Source organism: Sus scrofa, chromosome 7 (genome assembly GCF_054392235.1).
Source record: "Sus scrofa isolate SSC_HxYL_T2T_F1_AM1 chromosome 7, Sscrofa_HxYL_maternal_Yorkshire_Landrace_v2.0, whole genome shotgun sequence".
NCBI lineage: Eukaryota > Metazoa > Chordata > Mammalia > Artiodactyla > Suidae > Sus > Sus scrofa.
The window spans coordinates 88203345-88224500 of NC_139389.1; the positions used below are offsets into that span (position 1 = coordinate 88203345).

The 21156-nt window shown below is 34.4% G+C and overlaps 2 pseudogenes; both read right to left on the reverse strand.

The window, feature by feature from the left end:
• Positions 1-359: 359 nt before the first annotated feature.
• On the reverse strand, positions 360-1262 carry LOC100515391 (olfactory receptor 4F3/4F16/4F29-like; annotated as a pseudogene).
• Positions 1263-12122: 10860 nt separating this feature from the next.
• LOC100515557 (olfactory receptor 4F3/4F16/4F29-like) lies at positions 12123-13071 on the reverse strand (annotated as a pseudogene).
• Positions 13072-21156: the final 8085 nt, after the last annotated feature.

Below are 21156 nucleotides of genomic sequence, written 5' to 3' on the forward strand. Positions count from 1 at the left end.
AAAGGTTGATCATCAGTAATTAACACTGATAATCAACAAGGACAATTACAATACAGTCATCACTTAAAGAGACGTTCTGGGGAGTTCCTTTTGTGGTGCAGCAGAAACAAATGAGGTTGCATGTTCGAACCCTGGCCTCACTCAGTGGGTTAAGGATCCAGCATTGCCTTGAGCTGTGGTGTAGGTCACAGACGCAGCTCAGATCTGGTGTTGCTGTGGCTGTGGTGTAAGCTGGCAGCTGTAACTCAGAATAGACCCCTAGGCTGAGAACCTCCGTATGCCATGGGTATGGCCCTAAAAAGCAAAAAAAAAAGAAAAAAAAAAAAAAAAGAGAGAGACATTCTGTAACTGATTAGGCGTCAGCATACTCTCCTCATTGCCACCTTCATTTCTTGTTTCCTGAATGTATAAATGACAGGATCCAAGAAAGGAGGGAGAAGGGCATCAAAGATGGCCAAAAACTTATCCAGGTGTGTGGAGGGAAAAGGCCACATATAGAAAAATATCAAAGGACCAAAGAACAAGACTACCACAGTGATGTGAGCTGAAAGTGTGGAGAGAGCCTTGGTTGAACCTGCTGAAGAGTGTTTCTGAACAGTTAGAATGATGACAATGCAGGAAATGATCAGGATGAAGAAGGAGCCAATAGAGGAATCCACAGTTGGCATAGGCCATGAACTCTAGTTGATCTGTGTCTATGCAGTCAAGTTTGATGAGCTGAGGAAGGTCACATTAAAAGCTATCCAACACATTAGGACCACAGAAGGGTAAGTTTACCACAAAAGCCAGTTGAACTGTGGAGTGGGTAAGGCCAATTATCCAGGCAGCCACTAAAAAGAAGATGCATATTTTTGGGCTCATGATGGTTGGATAATGGAGAGGCTTACATATGGTAACATATCTGTCAAAGGCCATGGCTATGAGCAGCACCATTTCCACACCACTCAAAACATGGATGAAGAAGATTTGACTGATGCAGCTATTAAAGGAGATGTCTTTCTCCTTCCTGAAAAAGTCATAAATCATCCCAGGAGTAAAGACAGAAGAAACTCCCAGGTCTGTGAATGAGAGGTTGGCCAACAGAAAATACATGGGGGAGTGTAATGTGAGGGTCAGAAGTCCCCATGAGCAAAATAAGGGAGTTTCCCATCATGCTTGCCATGTAAAATGTGGAGGAGAATACAAAGAAGCTGGATCTCCCATGAATTAGTGAGTCCCAGGAACACAAACTCTGACACCACAGACTCATTTGCTTCATACATTGGTTTTGTAGGCAATTGCTACCTGAAGGAAGATGAGAGGAGAAAATTTAAAATATAATAATTATGTTAATAAATTAGAATAGAAGTCTATTATGAATGCTTATTTCTACTTTAGCATGAAAAGTGACCTCACAGTCTTTGCAATGTGATCACACAGAAAAATTAGTGGCAGTCATATGGAGCTATTCTCTATCACCAAGTTGTCTCTGCATTTAAGACCCTCTGATTCCTTTCAGGTTGGATGTCATAATAATACAAATGAGATACAAGATGTTCAATAGAAAGAATAAGAATTCAACCCTAAACCTTTGATTTCTAATATGATCTGGCCCAAGATGCCTGGGACTAATCACTACTGTGATCTCTCCCAAGACTATAAACCTTAATCTGGCCCCACCTGTGGGAATATACTCACCCTCACCTTCAATATTTCTTTCTTTTTTTTTTTTTGAAGGGCTGCACCTGTGGCATATGGACGTTCCCAGGCTAGGGGCTGAATTGGAGCTGTAGCTGGCGGCCTAAACCATAGTCACAGCAACACAGGATCTGAGCCATGTCTGTGACCTATACCACAACTCGTAGCAATGCCCCATCCTTAACCCACTGAGTGAGGCCAGGGATGGACCCTGTGTCCCTATGAATGCTAGTTGGATTCGTTTCTGCTGAGCCATGACAGGAACTCCTCACCGGCAATATTACTTAGGTGCTTACCACATCTACAAAGCCTTGATTTATTATTACTAGCATTTATTTTCCTATCCTTTGTGCTATTGTGAACCAATTTCTAACTCAGAAATTATGACTCATTCATATTTGTAATCCTTGAAGCAGAGAAAAAGTGGTCCACACTAAGACGTACAGGCCCATGAACCAATCACAGATGGTTAATAGTTTGCATCATATTTGGTACAGACTTTGTGAAGTGTAAGAAACTTCTCCAACAATTTGATATTGCAGTGACACTGAGGTTTCTGATTTTGTATTTTACCAAAGTCCAATTCATAGTCCATGAAAGAGTAGAATGAAAGAAAAACATCTTATGCTTCGACCCAGTTAATTTGAGGAAACACTGCCTTTGCATACTTAGCATGCAGTATGAAAAGCTTAGAATTATGAAATGCTTACTGTAGTGTGGAAACCATTTTGTACAATTCTCTATATAAGAAATTATCACATTATCCTGTAATTAGTTACTCTTATTTAGAGATACTTCACTTTAGCAAAAGGAATATGGGTTTTAGATTTAGAATACTAACAACCAACAACTTGATCTTGGGCAATTTACTTAAACTCTTTGAGCTTCAGTACATTTATATATGAAACTGTAATAAGTAAAATAATTGATCCGTCTTAATCATAGGTTATAGTAAGTATTCAGTAAATGTTATGTTCATTTCTATTTATTTCACTTCCTCTAACAAACAACACACAACATGTGAGGTATAATGAATATATAAATAAGAAAATAAATGCTATTGGAGTTCCCACTGTGGCTCAGCTGAAATCAAACCGACTAGTTCCATGAGGATGCTGGTTCAATCCCTGACCTTGCTCAGTGGGTGAAGGATCTGGCATTGCCACGAGCTGTGGTGTAGGTCCCAGACACGGCTCAGATCTGGCATTGCTGTGTTTGTGGCATAGGCCAACAGCTGAGGTTCCAATTTAACCCCTAGCCCAAGATATTCTGTATGCCACAAGTATGGCCCTAAAGACAAAGAATTAAAATTAGAATTAAAAAAAGGAAAAAGAAAATAAATATTATTGATCAACAAGGATCATCAAACTTCCATGTCAGAAAATATATTTCAATGTATAATTAGGATGAATATAATATTCACATTTTCTTAGTGGTAAAAATTAAACTATCTTCTTGTGTAAGTTCAACTGATTTGCTCTCAAGGAATCTATTTATTAGCAGTACTTGCCACAAATATCATTTATTATTTGTTTAGTTTCTCCTTTCCAACTAGGCATCAAGCCTCATAAAATTTAGGGCTACATCCATCTTCTTTAATCCAGTGAATCAAAAATTTAGAATCATGAATAAATATTGGCTGAACACTTGAATAAAATGTAGAGTTGACCTTTGTACAACATAGATTTGAACTCTCTGAGTCCATTAATATGTGTTTTTTTTAATAAATATAAAAATATGCATATTAGAAACATAAAAATTTGAATAAGAAGGCTATACAAGAATTTCATAGTAATAATTTTCTCTGGGGAGGGCAAGAGGAATCCTATAGGATGAGTAAATTTAATTTTATTTGTAATGATTTACTGACAAAACTGTGATAAAAATAACAAATGCTCATTTAAAAATATTGAACATTGCCAATCATATAGTTTGGGGTAATTTTTAAATGGGTGAAATATGTCAATTTCTTTTTCAATTTAATGTATCTGCCATGTATCTAACCCTTTCTCTTTCACTGCCCCTATTTTTATCAGTTCTCACTAGACCTACTGTGAAACCTCATCAGGAAACTCTCCTTTAACTCTCTTTTTTTTTTTTTTTTTTTTTTTTTTGCTGTTCCAACAAAAATCCAACAGCTTTCAAAACAGACTCAATCATAATGTTCAATGAGTCCTATTCTGATTCCATATCAACCTCAAACTACTAAGAGTAATCAAAGCTGAAGAATTCAATAACTGAAATAAAATGTAATAGAGGGAATCAACAGAGGATTGAATTATACAGAACAGATAAGTAATCTGTAAGATGGAGTGGTGAGTCACCCAGTCAGAATGGATAAAAAAAAGAATTTTTGAAGAACAATGCTAGTTTAAGACAACTCTGAGACAACATCAAATATAGTAACATTCAACATATAGGGGTCCAAGAAGGAGAAGAGAGAGAAGACAAAAACTTTGAAGAAATAATAGCTGAAAATTCCCTACCCTGGGAAAGGAAACAGACAACTAGGTAAAGGAAGCACAGAGAGTCCCAAAAAAAGATCAACTCCAAGAACCCCCACCAAGACATATTATAATTAAAGTGGCAAAAGTTAAAGATAAAGAGAGAATCTTATAGGCAGAAAGAGAGAAATAACTGATCATATAGAAGGGAAACCCTGTAAGAACACCAGCTAATTTATCAGCAGAAACATTATAGGCCAGAAAGGAGTGGTGCTAAATGATAAAGAGAAAAAATGTAATAAACACAGCTTTCTATAAATCATAGCAATATTGTTTTGCATCTGACTTCTAAAGCAAAGGAAACACAAGAAAAAATAAACAAAAAGATCTACTGATTAAACTTAAAAGTTTTTTCCCAGCAAAGGAAAATTTCAACAAAATGAAAAGATAACCTACTGATTGGAGAAAATATTTGCAAATGATATGACCAATAAGAGGTTAATATCCATAATATATAAATAGTTCATACAATTCAGTATCAATAAAAACAACCTTTTTAAAAAATGGGTAGAAGACCTGTTTAAACACTTTTTCAAAGAAGACATTCAGAAGACCAACAGGCACATGAAAATATGCTCAACATCATCAGTCATAAGAGAAATGCAAATTAAAACTACTATGAGATATCACCTTATATTGTCAGAATGACTATCATCAAAAAGTCTACAAATAACAGGAGTTCCTGTCATGGTGCAGTGGTTAATGAATCTGACTAGGAACCATGAGGTTGCAGGTTTGATCCTTGGCTTCACTCAGTGGGTTAAGGATCTGGCATTGCTGTGAGCTGTGGTGTGTGTCACAGACATGGCTCAGATCTGGCACTGTTGTGGCTCTGGCATAGGCTGGCAGCAACAGCTCCAATTAGACCCTTAGCCTGGGAACCTCCATATGCCATGGGTGTGGCCCTAAAAAGACAAAAAAAAAAAAAGAGGAAAAGTCTACAAATAAGAAATGTTGGCAGGAATTTGGAGATAAGGGAAACTGTGTACACTGTGGAAAAAATATAAATTGGTACAGCCACTGTGAAAAATACTATGGAGATTTATTTTAAAAAATAAAAAAATCAAATGATCCTGCAATTTGACACCTAAGTATTTATTCAAATAAAGTAAAAAGAAATATTTGAAAATATACATATACCTTGATGCTCACAGAAGGATTATTTGTAGTAGCCAAGATATCGAAGTCACCTAAGTGTCTATCAAGAGAGGAATGAGTAAAGATAATGTGGTGTATATCCATATCTAAGTCAATATCTCTATCTCTACCTGTATTTATATACACACAAAAATGGAATTCTACTCAGCAATAAAAAGCAATAAAAATTTCCCATTTGTCATAGCATGGATGGACTTGGAGGGTATTGAAATAAATCAGACAAAGACAAATAGTTACATGGTATTGCTTACATGTGCAATCTCAAAAATACAACAAACTAATGAATAAAACAAAATAGAAACAGCCTCACAGATATAGAATTATAAAAATGGTTACCAGTGGTGAGAGGTAAGGAGAGAAGGACAAGATAGAGGTAGGGCATTAAGAGGTACAAAATATAATGTATAAAATAAACTACAAGGATAGTTTATTGTGTAAACACAATATAGTCAATATTTTATATTTACTATAAATGAAGAACCTTTAAAATTGTGAATCACTCTGATGTTGTACCTAAAACTTATGTAATACTGTAAATCGACTATATATTACTTAATTAATTGCTATAAACTTCCCTCTTAGAACTGCTTTTCTTGCATCCTATAGGCTTTGGATCATCTTGTTTTTGTTTCTATTTTTTCTCAATATTTTTAATTTGCTGATATATTCATTGATCCATTGCTTGCTTAGCAGCATATTGTGTTGTCTCCACATGTTTGTGTTTTATTCAGTTTTTCTACCTGTATTTGATTTTTAGTCTTTGAGTGTTGCAGTTGGACAAGATGCTTGATATAATTTCAATTTTCTTAAATTTACCAAGGCTTGTTTTGTGGCCCAGCATGTGAGATATCCTGGAGAATGTTCTATGTGCACCTGAGAAGAATGTGTATGCTGCTGCTTTCGTGTGGAATATTCTATAAATATCAGTTATGTCCATCTTGTCTAATGCATAATTTAAAGCCTGGGTTTCCTTACTGATTTTATGTTTGCATGATTTGTCCATTGCTGTAAGTGGGTGTTATTGTGTTATTGTAAATTTCTCCTTTTACAGCTCTTACCTGTTGCCTTATACATTGAGGTACTCTTATGTTTGGTGCATATATATTTACAACTGTTATATCTACTTCTAGGATTGATCCTTTCATCACTATGTAGGGTTCTTCTTTGCCTCTTGTAACTATTTTTATTTTAGTCTATTTTGTCTCATATGCATATACTCCAGCTTGCTTTTGATTTCTATTTGCCTGGAATAACTTTTTCCATTCTTTCATTTTTGGTCTGTATTGTCCTTAGATCTGAAGTGGGTCTCTTATAGACAGCACATATATGGTCTTTCCTTTGTATCCTTTCCTAGCCTGTCTATGTCTTTTGGTTGGAGTATTTAGTCCATTTATGTTTAAAGTAATTATCGATATGTATGTTCTTATTGCCATTTTGTTAATTGTTTTGGATTTGTTATTGTTGATATTTTCCCCTTTCCTCTTTTGTTCTCTTCTCTTGTGGATTGCTTTTACAATTTTGTGTGTGTATTTATTGTATTTTTGGTTTGCAGTCCCCATAAGGTTTCAATATAGCAGTCTACATAACTATTGATATATAGATATATTTCTATCTATCTATCTATCTATCCATCTATCTATCTATCTATCATCTATCATCTATCTATCATTCTACCTATCTATCTACATGCTTCTTTTAAGTTGCTGGTCTCAATTTCAAATGCAGTTCCAATATCCTGCATTTGTACTCTCCTTTTCTCATGACTGCTGGTTTTGATATTTGTGTGTGGATGATTTCCTACTTTTACATGTTTGTCTTCACTGAGTCACCCATGTGGTGGGTATTCAAATATGACACTAAAATAGTCATCAAATTACAAGAAAGAGAGCAAAAAAAAAAGAGAAATGAATAAAAAAGAACTACCAACCCCCCTCCAAACAATTAATAAAGTGATAGCATGTATATAAGTATTAATAATTACTTTAAATGTAAATGGACTAATACTCCAAGTAAAAGACATAGAGTGGCTGAATGGATACAAAAACAAGACTCATAAGTATTCCCTATAATAGTTACTACAGATCAAAAGACACACAGAAACTAAAAGTGAGAGGATGGAAAAAGGTATTCTATGTAAATGGCAATGAAAAAAACAAGCCAAGATCACAGAAGTTACATCAGACAAAGTAGAGTTTACTCAAACAAAATAATGAGATAAAGAGGGACATTACATAATGATCCAGGAAACAATCCAAGAAGATGTAACAATTTAAATATACATTCAACCAACATAAGAGGACCTAAATATTTTTTAAAAAATTTAAAGACATAAATGGAGAAATTGACAGTAACATATAAAGAGTAGAGTACTTTAACTCCCCACTTACATCAATGGACAGATCATCCAGACAGAAAATCCATAAGGGAACATGGGTCTTATATGACATATTAGAGCAAATCGAATTAATACATACATATTGTATTTTTGGTTTGTTCTATATACACATTGTATATATAGAACATTCTGTCCAAAAGCAGTAGAATACACATTATTTTCAACTGCACATGGAACATTGTCCAGGATAGATCACATGTTAGTAAAATACCTTGAAACAAATCTAACTTAGGAGATAAAATACCAGTACTTGGAAAACTATAAGACATTGATAAAAGTAACTGAAGATGAAACAATCAGATGGATAGATATATTGTTTTAATGGATTGCATGAATTAATATTGTTAAAATGAAGATACCACCTAAGGCAATCCACAGAATCAATGCAATTCCTATCAAAATAAGTGGGTTCTCTTAATTCAAGAGCTAATATGTTCTATGGGCCTATTGCATGTTTCATACACAAACAACTTTTAAAATAAAAAGCTTCATGGACAAAAGAAAAATAAATTTCTAAAGTTGATAACTGAGCTTCAGCCCAATTATGGTACAGGTTAGAATCGTGCCACTAGTGAAATCAAAAGATATGGAGGCCATTTACAGACCAAATTAATTAATTAATTAATTATTTTTAATATATAAAGATTCTTTTATTATAGCTGGTTTAAAGTGTTCTGTCAATTTTCTCCTGTAAAGTTGGTGACACAGTTACACATACATGTTTAGATTTTTTTTCTCACATTATCATGCTCCATCATTAGTGACTAGATACAGTTCCCAGTGCTATACAGCAGGATCTCATTGCTCATCAATTCCAAAGGCAATAGTCTGCATCACTAGAATGAATATGTCATAAAAACACTCCCTACAAATAAAAGTCCAGGACCATTTGGTTCACAGAAAAATTCTACCAAACATACAAAGAGGAACTTCAATCTATCCTCCTTAAACTTTTTCAAAAGGTTGAAGATGAAAGAACACTCCCAAAGACATATGATGCCACCATCACCCTAATTCCAAAACCAGACAAAGATACCACCAAAAAAGAAAATTATAGGCCAAATTAATTTAATCTGAGAAACTTACTCCACCAAAACTTGATTGCAAGCAGCTTCCAATCTTGCTATTCTCTCATTACTAAATTAAATAAATACTGAACATATGATTTTATGAATCACATTTTTAACTTCTTGAAAATTATAATATGAAGATTTTGAAGGCACATCAACATATCTGAATGGACACCTTCTGGAGCCAATAAACTGTGATTCCTAAGCAGTGCGCTTCATGGGACATTTAAGCCCAGGCATGTCTCTTCTCAGTTTCCATGCTGAATCCTAAACAGCAGTGAAACTTTACCTTCACTGCCACTCCAAACTCTGTTTTGTTTTTCTGCTTTGGTAATTTTTTAGTCTGTTAATTTGTTTGTTTCTGGGCCTTGGACAAGTTTGGTTCAGATCCTGGTTTACACAGAGCTGATAAATTATTCCACACTGGTGGCAAAAGAGATTGTGAATTTAGTTTCATAATATGGCCTTTCGGTAATCTCTGTTGGGGCAGTGAGTGTCTGTCATGGCATGAATTGCATCCCCTCAAAATGCATTTGCTGAAGTCCAACCCCCAGTACTTCAAAATACTTCAGAACATGACCTCATTTGGCAATAAGGTCATCCCAGGTATAATGAGTTAAGAGAAGGTAATTAGGATTAGCCCTCCTCCAAACTACTGGTATGCTTTTAAAAGGAGGAAATTGGGGCACAGAGACAAATACACATAGAGGCAAGATGATGTGAAGAGATATAGGAGAAGACAGTCATGTATAAACCAAGGGAAGAGAAGTGGAAGTGATCCTACCTTCACATTCCTCAGAAGGGTTGTTTTTGAACACCTTGATTTTGAACTTCTGGGCTCCGGAATGTGTGACAGGGATTTCTGTGTGTGAAAAAATCCAGTTTGTACATCATACTTTGTTATATCAGCTCTAGAAAACTAGTGCAGGACCTACTGTCTATCAATGAGAAATGATGGAGAATTTGATTTGCTAGTTTTTTTAAATTTATTTGTATAAGAATATGTCTCATTTCTATTGAAAGTAGAAAGTTCTTTAAGATCCAATGTCTGTATGTATCTCTACTTTTGCTGTCTTGGTGAATTTGATTCTAGTTTTGATCTGTTGGTGAGGGGGTAAAATTGATTCTAAAAGCTTTATGTCTGGCCATGTTTCTGTATTTGAAACACATTATTCTTACTGGGCAAACATGAAATATTTTCATGTTTGTTCATGAAACAACATCAAGGAAATAGTGATAACTTATACAAAGCATTTAAAAATAAATAGGTTCTATAAGAATCAGTTTGTAAAGATTAATAGATGCTGCCATCAATCTAATAAAACTCATATTCCAAAAATTTTTAAACTGACTTTTACTATTTTAAAGGAGGTAGATTTTACTAGAAAAAAATTCTCATAGAAATTACTAGCTAAAAGCATTTTTACATGATAAAATTCACATAATCAAAGTATATTCTGGGGATTCAGACTGATTTGATAATATTTTTATAAATATTACCCCTGACCTTACTGTACAGACAACATTTAAAATTAGAAAAAAATGAAACTATGTGATCAAGAAGTTTGAATTATACTTTGAAGCATTATGTAATGTATTTACTTATATTTAGCTTTTAATATCTTTAGAGATTTTGAGACCTTAGTTTAGTGTCAAATTAATGGATATTCCTTGAGTGATTTTTAAATAAGATTGAACATTGAAACAAACATTGTCAAGGGTGTGTGTGTGTGTATGACTTTATGAATATCTTTATAGAGTATCTACATTTTTTAATCAAGTTAGTGAGCACATTCATTTTTGCTACTTTAAGAATAATATTTACTGCCTATAAGAAAGTGTGAGTAGGATATGTGTGATTGTTGAGGGTTATATTTTGAATTTATGAGCTTAGTGTTTTACCGAAATGATTGTATATGACAGACAATCCTGAATTATTCACCTTCAGGAATCCTCAGTGAAATAGAGACTAGTATATTGGTTTAAAATCATAATTAATATGGATAACTGAGACTGTATTAGAAGTAATATGACCAAAAATACTTCTGACTATGCAAGTAATAGAATGTAGTTTTGTTTATCAAGGGGGATAAATGGAACATTTATCTCTAGATAAAGTGTTATCCTGGTGTAAATTAGGATAATAAAAGACAAAATTGAATGGATAGAGATGGTATGGTTTTCAAGAAGCAAATTCTATTTGCTTTCATTATATATGCGGCATACATTTATCTTAGGCTATTTATTCTTCTCTTAATTAGAGGCAATAAATGTTATTATCCATCTTCTGTGTAATTTTCTTAGCATAGATTCTATAGCTGACAAAGTCACTTGTAAACCAAAGTTTGTACCTGAAGAAGAAATAAAAGATTTTTTTTTCCAAAATAGATAATGTTATGTAAATTTTTTTCCAGTTTCTTATGAAGCTGGGCTGTGGTACACACTGCAATAAATACAGTACTCCATAGTGTGGGTTTTAGTCAAAAATATGAAACCCACTTCTGTAAGTGACCCTACCTTTGGCATGCAATTATTCTCCTCTCACTCACAGACTATTGCTCAACTCTTGTGATCAAAAGGAGGAGGAATAATAGGACCAGAGGGAAGAGATGGAAGATAGCATGAGAGAGGAGAAGGAAAGAGGGAAACATTTTTCTAGCCCAGAAACCATAAATGATGGAAGAAAAATGAAGAGAAAGAATTAGAAAGAAAAGGAATGAAATTTTAATTGGCTTGAGAAGTATAATTCTAATTATAGAGAAAAACTCTGGTGTTTCCCAGTATTTAAATTCAAGAACAGCTCCTGTGGCTTCTACCAAGATGTGTATGCCCACTGGGGTCTGACATGCATGGTCTCAAAGATTCTGCCCTCCTTGTACAGTCCTGGAAGAGTCACAAAGGAGGATGGAATGTGGCAGGCTGCAGCTACAACAGGAACATTCAGTTTAAACTTCACTAAGCAAACCTTCCTGACTGTGAAACAGACTTCTGTGAAGAGAGAGATGTTCTCCCTGTTCTGAAAGCCCTAAAGAAGTATTCTATGTTTGTATTTGTAATAATTACTTCATAAAATATTATTCCTTAGGAATTGAAGCTCAAGATTACTATAACCCTTGATTAGAGATACTTCATATGTAACTCTTTTTCTCTTTTCAGAAGTTAATGCCCCCATCCCACCCTAAGTGAAAGACTAAATCAACTCTATATCACTGTGTATAATAAAATCAAAGCAGGCTGAAGAAAAGATTTTCCCTGAGTTCACCTTTAATAATGAACATCAGTAATCAACAAGAGCACTTCATAATATAGGAATCACTTTTAAGAGATCTTCCTGTAACTCATGTACTAGCTGTCTGCTCATTGCTGTTTTCATTTCTTGATTCCTGAATGTGTAAATGACAGGATTTAAGAAAGGATTGAAAACTGAATCAAAGACGGCCAGAAACTTATCCAGGGGGATGGAGGGGGATGGCCATGTTTAGACAAATATCAAAGGACCAAAGGCCAAGACTACCACAGCAATGTGAGTTGACAGTGTGGACAGAACCTTAGATGAACCTGCTGAAGAGTGTTTCTGAACAGTGAGAATGATGACAATATAGGAAATGATCAGAATGATGAAGGAGGCAATAGAGCTGAGTCCACTGTTGGCTGTGACCATGGACTCTAGTTGATCTGTGTCTATACAAGCAAGTTTGATGAACCGAGGAAGGTCACAGTAAAAGCTGTCCAACACATTAGGCCCACAGAAGGGTAAGTTTACCACAAAAGCCAGCTGAACCATGGAGTGGATAAGGCCAGTCACCCAGGCAGCCACTAAAAAGGAGATACATAATCTTGGGCTCATGATGGTCAGATAATGGAGAGGTTTACAAATGGCAACATATCTGTCAAAGGCCATGGCTGTAAGTAGCACCATCTCCACACCACCAATGATGTGGATGAAGAAGATTTCAGCAATGCAGCCACCGAAGGAGGTGACTTTACGTTTCCTAAAAAGGTCATAAATCATCTTGGGAGAAGTGACAGAATAAACTCCTAGGTCAATGAAGTAGAGGTTGGCTAACAGAAAGTACATGGGGGAGTGTAAGTGAGGGTCAGAAGTCACAGTGAGCATAATGAGGGAGTTTCCCATCATGCTTGCGATGTAAAACATGGAGGTGAACACAAAGAGGAGAAGTTGTATTTCCCAGGAGTTGGTGAGTCCCAGGAACACAAACTCTGACACCACAGAATGATTTGCTCCATCCATGGGCTTTGTTAGCATTGCTACTTGAAGGAGACAATAGGAAAAATGTAAATTATGATAATTACATTAATAAATTAGCAGAAGAGAGGTTGTAGTGAAGCCCTCTTTACATTTTAGCATTGAAACTGACATAATATGCTTATGGCTTATAAATGTGTTCACACATAAAAATTAGTGACACTTATGTGTCACTAGCTGTTCTTACCACTAACTTGTCTCTCCAGTTAATATCTTCTGATTCTTCCCAGTGTTGATGCCCTCATATTAGTCATGATAGACAAGATGGTCAATATGAGAAAGAGGAATTCAACCCCAAAACTTTTGATTTTGCACTTAAAATGAATATGCTCTGACCCCAAACCCTCAGAACAAATCCCACAGAGATGTGAAGGTCCATGATCTGTCTTTACCAATATGCAGCATGTTAGGTACAGAGTTTGTAAGTATTTAGAAACTTCTCTAGCAATATGACATTATGCTGACACTCATGTGTCCAATTTTTTTTAACCAAAGGAATAGTCCATAAAACACAATAAATTAAAGAAAAAATTATGCTTCAATAAAGGTAATTTGAGAAACACTGCCTTAGAGTACTTAGAACATGATCTAAAAGGCTCAAAGGTGTGAAATGCATAACAGTGCAAATCACTTTTGTGCAAATCTTTATATAGAGACATCACATCTTGTAATTATTTACTCTTATTTAGAGCCATATCATTCTCTGGAAAAAAGAATAACTGTTTTGGAATTAGATTACAAAAATATATACATATATAATGTTCAGCCACTGAAGATTAAACAGAAAATGAAACAGTAACTATTATGTTTACTTCCCTTTGTTTTGCTTGCCCATCAGTAAATGTTGTCTACTTCTCTTTATTTGACCTCAACACCAGCACTCAACATGTGAGACATACTAAGTGAATGAATAATAAAATAAAATATTATTGACTAACATGGAACATCAAACTTTCATATTGTAAAACATATTTCAGTAAATAATTATAGTGAATATAATATTCTCATTTTCCTAATGATATTAAACTATCTTATAAGTTTACTTGCTCTGCTCTCAAAGAACACCATATGTCTTAGTAATATTTACCACAAATACGATTTTTGTTTTTTTCTCCTTCCCATCTTGGTTGCAAGCCCCATAAAGTTATGGACCACATCTGTCTTCTTCAATCTAGTGTGTCAAAAACTTAAAATCCCAAATATATATTTGCTGAAAGGGTGAATAAAATGTATTTACTCTGATTAGAGACTGATTATGTGAGGAAAGCAGGAACATAGTTAAGAGTCTGGGGAACTCAGGAAAGTGAAAATTGTGCATAAAGGAAAATAAAAAGAGGAAATTGGATTAAAACAAAGTTTTCAGTTTAGTGAAAGAGACTGAACTCAATGAGGTCAATTTCAGGAACTATTGATCAATTCAATAGCCCAAATTTATGAAAGCCTCCAGTCACTGTAGATCAGGAAATAAATATCCACATATGTTAAATAATTTGACCAAAACCATAAATTTACTTAGTGTTGGAGCTCATATTAGAATCCATTTACTAACTCCAAGATCAGTCCCTCTCCTATTTTCTGCTTTATTTTCCCCTTTTTTCTTTACTTCCTGAGGATATAACCTGAAAAAACATGTGACAAAAATAGCAAAAATTGTTCAGGTAAACATAAGACCCTATTACAGCTGATGACTGTCATCTATTATCATACTGGTAATTGCTGTCTTGGTCCCCATGATCAGAGTCACCCCTGACAAGTTTCTATCACTAATTAGTGTACCTCATTGTCCTGGGAAACTCGATACTCTGTTGAAACCTTTGTTCTTATTCTGCTTATTTGGACAAGTACTTTTATTTGGAACAGAAGGCTTTTTGGGTGGACTCATGATATAAAATGCCAGTTTACCTTGTTGTATGCAAACTCTCTCTCTCCAGAGGGGCCTCAGACACCAGCTGGGGATCAGCATGACCTAACTACTTAGAAGCCTCTGTAAAGTTGCCTGTTTTCACGTTCTACCTCCTTCATGAAATCACTCTTGATTTCTCCAACTTGAATAGTTTTCTGATTCTAGTGTTTCACTTTAACTCCCCATATGGACCATGAGACAACTCTACCCATCATCTTTCTTTATAAGCTCCACAGTACATAGGAGAATTAACAGGTCTTCAGCAAAAATCTGAGTGTCTCATTTGAGTCAAAGTATATGAAGCTGATCATCAATCTCAATGTGGAATCAGGGATATGAGACTTCACAAGGGACTACATTTTAAAGATAGACACTGTGTATGATTCCATTATTTTTTTACTTTGTCTCTACTTAGCTCTTATAACATCTCAGTGAAATTATTTCTATTATTTAAACTCCATGGGATAATAAATTGAGTATAGATTTCAATATCTGAAAAATTATATTTCATGTTCTGTCACCTAATACTTGATGAGCTTTGGTAACATTCATTTCATCTCTAAACGCCAGGTACATAATGGAAAATATTAGCATCTTGATGAACTGGGAATGTGAGATAATATTTGTCACCAAATCCGATTAAATTTTCCTCTCAAATACCTTTCAAAATGGAAACAACATATATGTCCATGACAAGGCCATATATGAGTAAGTTGTTGTAAATTAATATAATAAAAAGAATTATTTGGAAAGTAAACTGAATGAACCGTATTTATAATTTATCATCATGAGAAAATCCAAATATTTTATACTGAATGCAAAACATCAAATAAAAATAATGCAAATATCATTTATATATATCAAAAAACACTCAAAATTATTATTCATTATTAAACATAAATATATAGGTATGTAAAAAAGTAGTAATGTTTGAACAAGAATGCTATCCAACAAGTTCAGAATAGTAATTTTCTCTGGGGAGGAAAAGAGAGAAATGAGTGAGTTCAACTTTATTTGTAATTATTTACTATCAAAATATTTATTAAATAACAAATGGCCATTGTTAAATCTTGACGTTAAAAATACAGAATGCCAATTACACAGTTTGGGGTATTTTTTAATGGATGAAATATGTCAGAATTTCTTTTTGAATTTAATGCATCTGCCGTGGATCCCTTCCTTTCTCTTCTACTGTCTCTATTTTCATCAGTTCTCACTAGATCTATCATAAAACCTCATCATAATTCTCTTCTCCTTCAAGTACTTACTATTCCAACAAAAATCCATCAGTTCTAAAAATAGACCCTATCATAGCATTAAAAATTTGTGTCCTTTTTTGCCTTTATGTGAAACACAAATTCCTATCAGAGTATTCAAAGCCCTCTTGAGTCTGGTTCTTTTTAGCTCATTTCCTATCTCATTTTTCCCTTTTGCTTTCTTGCACCTCATGATTCAGCAATACCTTTCTTATCTGAAAATGCCACACACTATAAATGTCTCCTTGCCTCTAAATACACAGGTCCTTACTCAGCTCCCTTCCCACCATTTCCACCCATTGCTCACAGCCCAAAGTAAAAACATGCTATAATGTTTAGACTCCCTTTTCTTATCAGTTCTTCACAGATTAAGCAGATTCATACATTCCTAGTCTAGGTTTGCATTAGTGACACTATATGCTTTAAGTCCCACTTATTGCATTACATTATATGTTAGTTTTATATGTAAATGCTTTGAGGGCAGGAATTTTGCTCATACTCTTTTGTAACTTAAACTGTTAACAGATGTTCAGAATAAAAAAGGAGAGGGAAAAACTAAAAATATTGCCTTGGAAAAAATTTGCTCAAGTTTTCAATGATGTTGAAATTACAATGTGCCCACAATAAAGGTAGCTTTGACATGGGAAAATAAGATTGCAAGTGAAATCATAATAGGTATAGCAGGTTATGTATGTATCACAATGCAACAAAGACAGAACAGAATATAACTAGATGATTGAAAACCATGAAAATATAGCTCTTTGTGTAATAAAGGAAGGTGTGTAAAAAGAATGACAGGAGCTCTGAAGAGACAGAAGAAAACAGAAAATGGAAGATTATAGAAATGAAGAAGGATTAAGGACAAAGCAGTAACCTATGTCAAAATGAAAACCCAAAGAAGACAAAACAAAGAAAGTACGTGTATAATGAAAAAGAGAAGAAAGACAAGGCCCACTTTAAATTAAATAGGTGGTAGTATTTGGGAAATGATTTGTATTACTTTCTGGGGGCACTCTTCAGAAATTCTTTAAATATAACACTTTTTGTTTTGGCCAGACCCACCCACAGTATGTGGACATCCCCGGCCTAACAAAGGAATTCGATCCACAGCAGTGAAAAGCCTGGGTCCTTAACTGCTGCAAATTATAACAACTTTTAATACTATAACTGCAGGTGTCTTTTAAATGTTCATTCTCTTCAAAGATTGTCTCCTAAGTCTAAATCAGTTATAAACCTCTAGCTGTAAATTTATTTTCCTTTGGGATCTCCAATGCCTTCTGTTACACACCAAACTGGAATTTGAGGAAAATTGTATCTAAAAGGGTGAGAGCTGTAAAAACGACACCTACTAGGACAACAACAATTGTTCTTTAATTACCTTGCAATGAGTATACTACAAAAAAAAGATAAAGTTATAAGGCAAATATAAATTTTCCTTAGATGTATAAAACCAAATACTAGAGAATATTGCAATTCATAGTTTGATATTGAAACTCACATGTTGAAGTTTTAAATTCACTTGAGGCGTAGTCAAGATTCTGTTTACACCCTGCGCAATGGTTATAGGAAGGAATCTAGATGGAGACAACAGTATATGATATCTATTCACCCAGAAGTCATCAAATACCTACAATCAACCTCCTAGTTGATCAGATTCTGAAACCATGTTCTCTCTTTTTTTTTCAATGATTTTTATTTTTTCCATTATATCTGGTTAAGAGTGTTTTGTCAATTTTCTACTCTACAGCAAAGTGACCCAGTCAGACATATTTAAATATATATATTCTTTTTCTCACATTTCTCATATATATATATATAAGTATATATATAAATATATATATGTATATTCTTTTCCATAATGCTACATCACAAGTGACAAGATATAGTTCCCAGTGCAATACAGCAGGATCTCATCACTTATCCATTCCAAATGCAATAGTTTGCATCTATTAACCCCAGATTCCCAGTCCTTCCCACTCCCTCCACTTCCCCCTTGGCAACCACAAGTCTGTTCTCCAAGTCCATGAGTTTCTTTTCTGTGAAACCACTTTCTCTTTTATATTGGGTTGCTCAAAAGGAAATTTGTTAGATTGTTTTTCTCAAACACATTAATAATAATCATTTAACAAATTAAATGTGTAGCAAAAAGTAAAGGCCCAGTTCTTTTCTTTTTATAGCATTAATTCTTTTTTTTCTTGACCCATATAGAACTGAAAGATCTTCCAGAAACAGACTGCCAGATATTTAGTTCTTTACAGATGCAGAAAACATTGAGAGCTAGGGTTCCAAATAATTGAATAATCAAGCTAAAAAGTACTTACAGACATCTCATAGTTTTGAAAATCTATACCATTATTCATATAAATATTCTTCTCAGTCTAAAATTATTAAGAACTTCCTTCAGCTGAAATGTCCTATGTTTCATCTTTCAAACTGTCATAAAAATCCTTCTTCATAACTAAGTAAGAGTCTGCTTTCCAAATTCAACACTATTCTTTTTCTCTTTATAACTGTGTGCATATAATAATTTTCAACATCTCTTACAATTAACTTTTTATGTATAAACTAAAAAAAAAAAACCAAGTCACCCCATAATCTTCTGTTTCTAAAATTCAGTTCCTTTTATGTTTTCTCTTAGCATTTCTTTTTCGTCTAAACTCTTCGGCATTCTACTTACAATTTAGAGAAAAAAAATCAATAAAACATCTTTTAAAATTATAAATCATACAGGACAGCAGGAGAACCAATTTGATCTCCTGATAGTTTTATATTGTTTTGTATATCTTCCACATCACAGTTAAAATTGGCGATTGTATTGGAAATAATTTATTCATTTTTTTTGTATCTTCTATTTAGATATCTATAAGACTCTTCCACCTTGAAAATTTTACAAGCATTTAATGAGTTTGCTTCCCTTTTCACAGAAGAAATTTTATTCTTTTGAAAAACCAATGAAGATTACAAAACTCTTGTTTTCTTAATTTCATGTGTTACCAACTTTCCTTACCTTTTCATTAAATTTCAGAGAATGAAATGATTCATTTAATCATCACTAAAACCAGAGCCTGAACACGAAACAATATAAATCCATTTTTTTTCCCTAATATCTTTCACATTATCAGTTAAGGTCAGCTTACTTTCTTCAACATGCTAATACTGTTTTCACAGTTATTCTCCAATCCTGGTCAACTTCGTACTCTAGAGGCTAGCTAATCTGCTTTAGGGTAACATTCATGCACTTGAAGATAGGACTCATGTTCGCAGTTCCAAAGAGAATCATGTCTGCTCTCTTTAAAGGTAAATTTGTTCTCATTCTCCTATTTTACCTGCACAAAGAAAAAAGCCTCCTCATAGAACCTTAGGTTTTCCTGTGTTCTAACTTTCCTATTTTACCTGCACAAAGAAAAAAGCCTCCTCATAGAGCCTTAGATTTTCCTGTGTTCTGTAACACACAGTGCCATAAAATCTTGCCCTTGTGGAAATAAATCTAACTAATAGCTCTAGAGGACAGAGACAAAGTGATACTTGAAAGACAATTTAGAAAGAGTTCATAAATCAAGGGACTGTATCCCTAGGGACCTATTTGGTTTGACCAGAACAATGGTCCCAAAGACTCATAATAAGGCACTAGAGAATAAGAGGAAACAACATGTGTTTATCAACATAGAAGAATAGAACATCCTGTGCTCAAGATTTTGTTACCTTGATTTATAACTTTGAAATATTTCAACACATGGCTTATGGACTTTAACTTTTACTCTTGTCCTTATCCCCACAAATGTTAGAGGCAAGAACTTTTCCAACTGCTGGTTGGGTGATATTAGGAGTCCAAAATTGTCAGAGGCCAGTCTTAGCTATGTTCCCTTTGGAAAATTCATCCCTGGAGCACTGGGACTTCTGAACCTATAAAACCAAAGTTCACAAGGATAGGAAGCATAAATTTCCATAGTAAATAATTTGGTCCAATCATTAGAGAAACTTTTTACTCCTTGGATTTATAGATGCTGGCTATACATCAGATGGAAATATATATTGGCCATTGGTTTAAGATATGTACTGCATCAAATAGGCAGCATCCCAAACTTTCAAGATGTTCACCTCCCAGGTGACACAAAATCTGACCATTCACTGGGCCATTCCACTACTCTGTCACTGAGATGTTTCTTGATTATTGAGCATGAATAAATCTGGTGAATTCTATGGGTATAGGCCTGTTGTCACACTTCAATTTCTATAATATTGCAACCAGAATCAAAGTTGTATGGGACTGTATAGGAACAGATAAGGCAGAAAAGGTATTCTATTTGTCCATATATGGTAGTGCTAGCAGAAGCATTACGGTTGGGAAATAAAAATAAGTAGCTAGGATAAATTTATATTATTGTGAAAACAAGTTCCTATTATTTCCAGAAAAGGTAGACAGTGACTCCACTGAGAGTATGGTGATATGTGACTTCATAGGCTGTACAGAGGCTTTACTTTGGCATTCCCAGCTTGGCCACTTGGCCATGGTGGTAGTCAGATCACCCACGGTTGAGTGGAAATTCATGTTGTTGTGTCCATGCAGAGACCTGAGGCATGCTGCTATGGCCACTGTTTAGAACTAGCTAAGAATGAATAGTATGTAGTATCAATGAAGCTATACTAGCAGAAAGAAAAGAGACTGATTTATACTACAGAAGCAAGTCACCTTGTTCCTGTATAGTGAATAATCTCTAATAGTCTTTTACATGGGTTTTCTCTGCGCCCTTTCTGAAAAGTCCATTCACATATTCTTCCTAGGCTCCATCTCAAGAAATTTATACCCTTGTTCTTTCTCAGGTCTTAAATAAACAAACTAACCATTAGCCTTCCCCACAAATTAGTAAGATCTGTACCACAGGCCATCTTTCCTCCCAAGGGAAGTGTACAACTAAAGGTATTTCT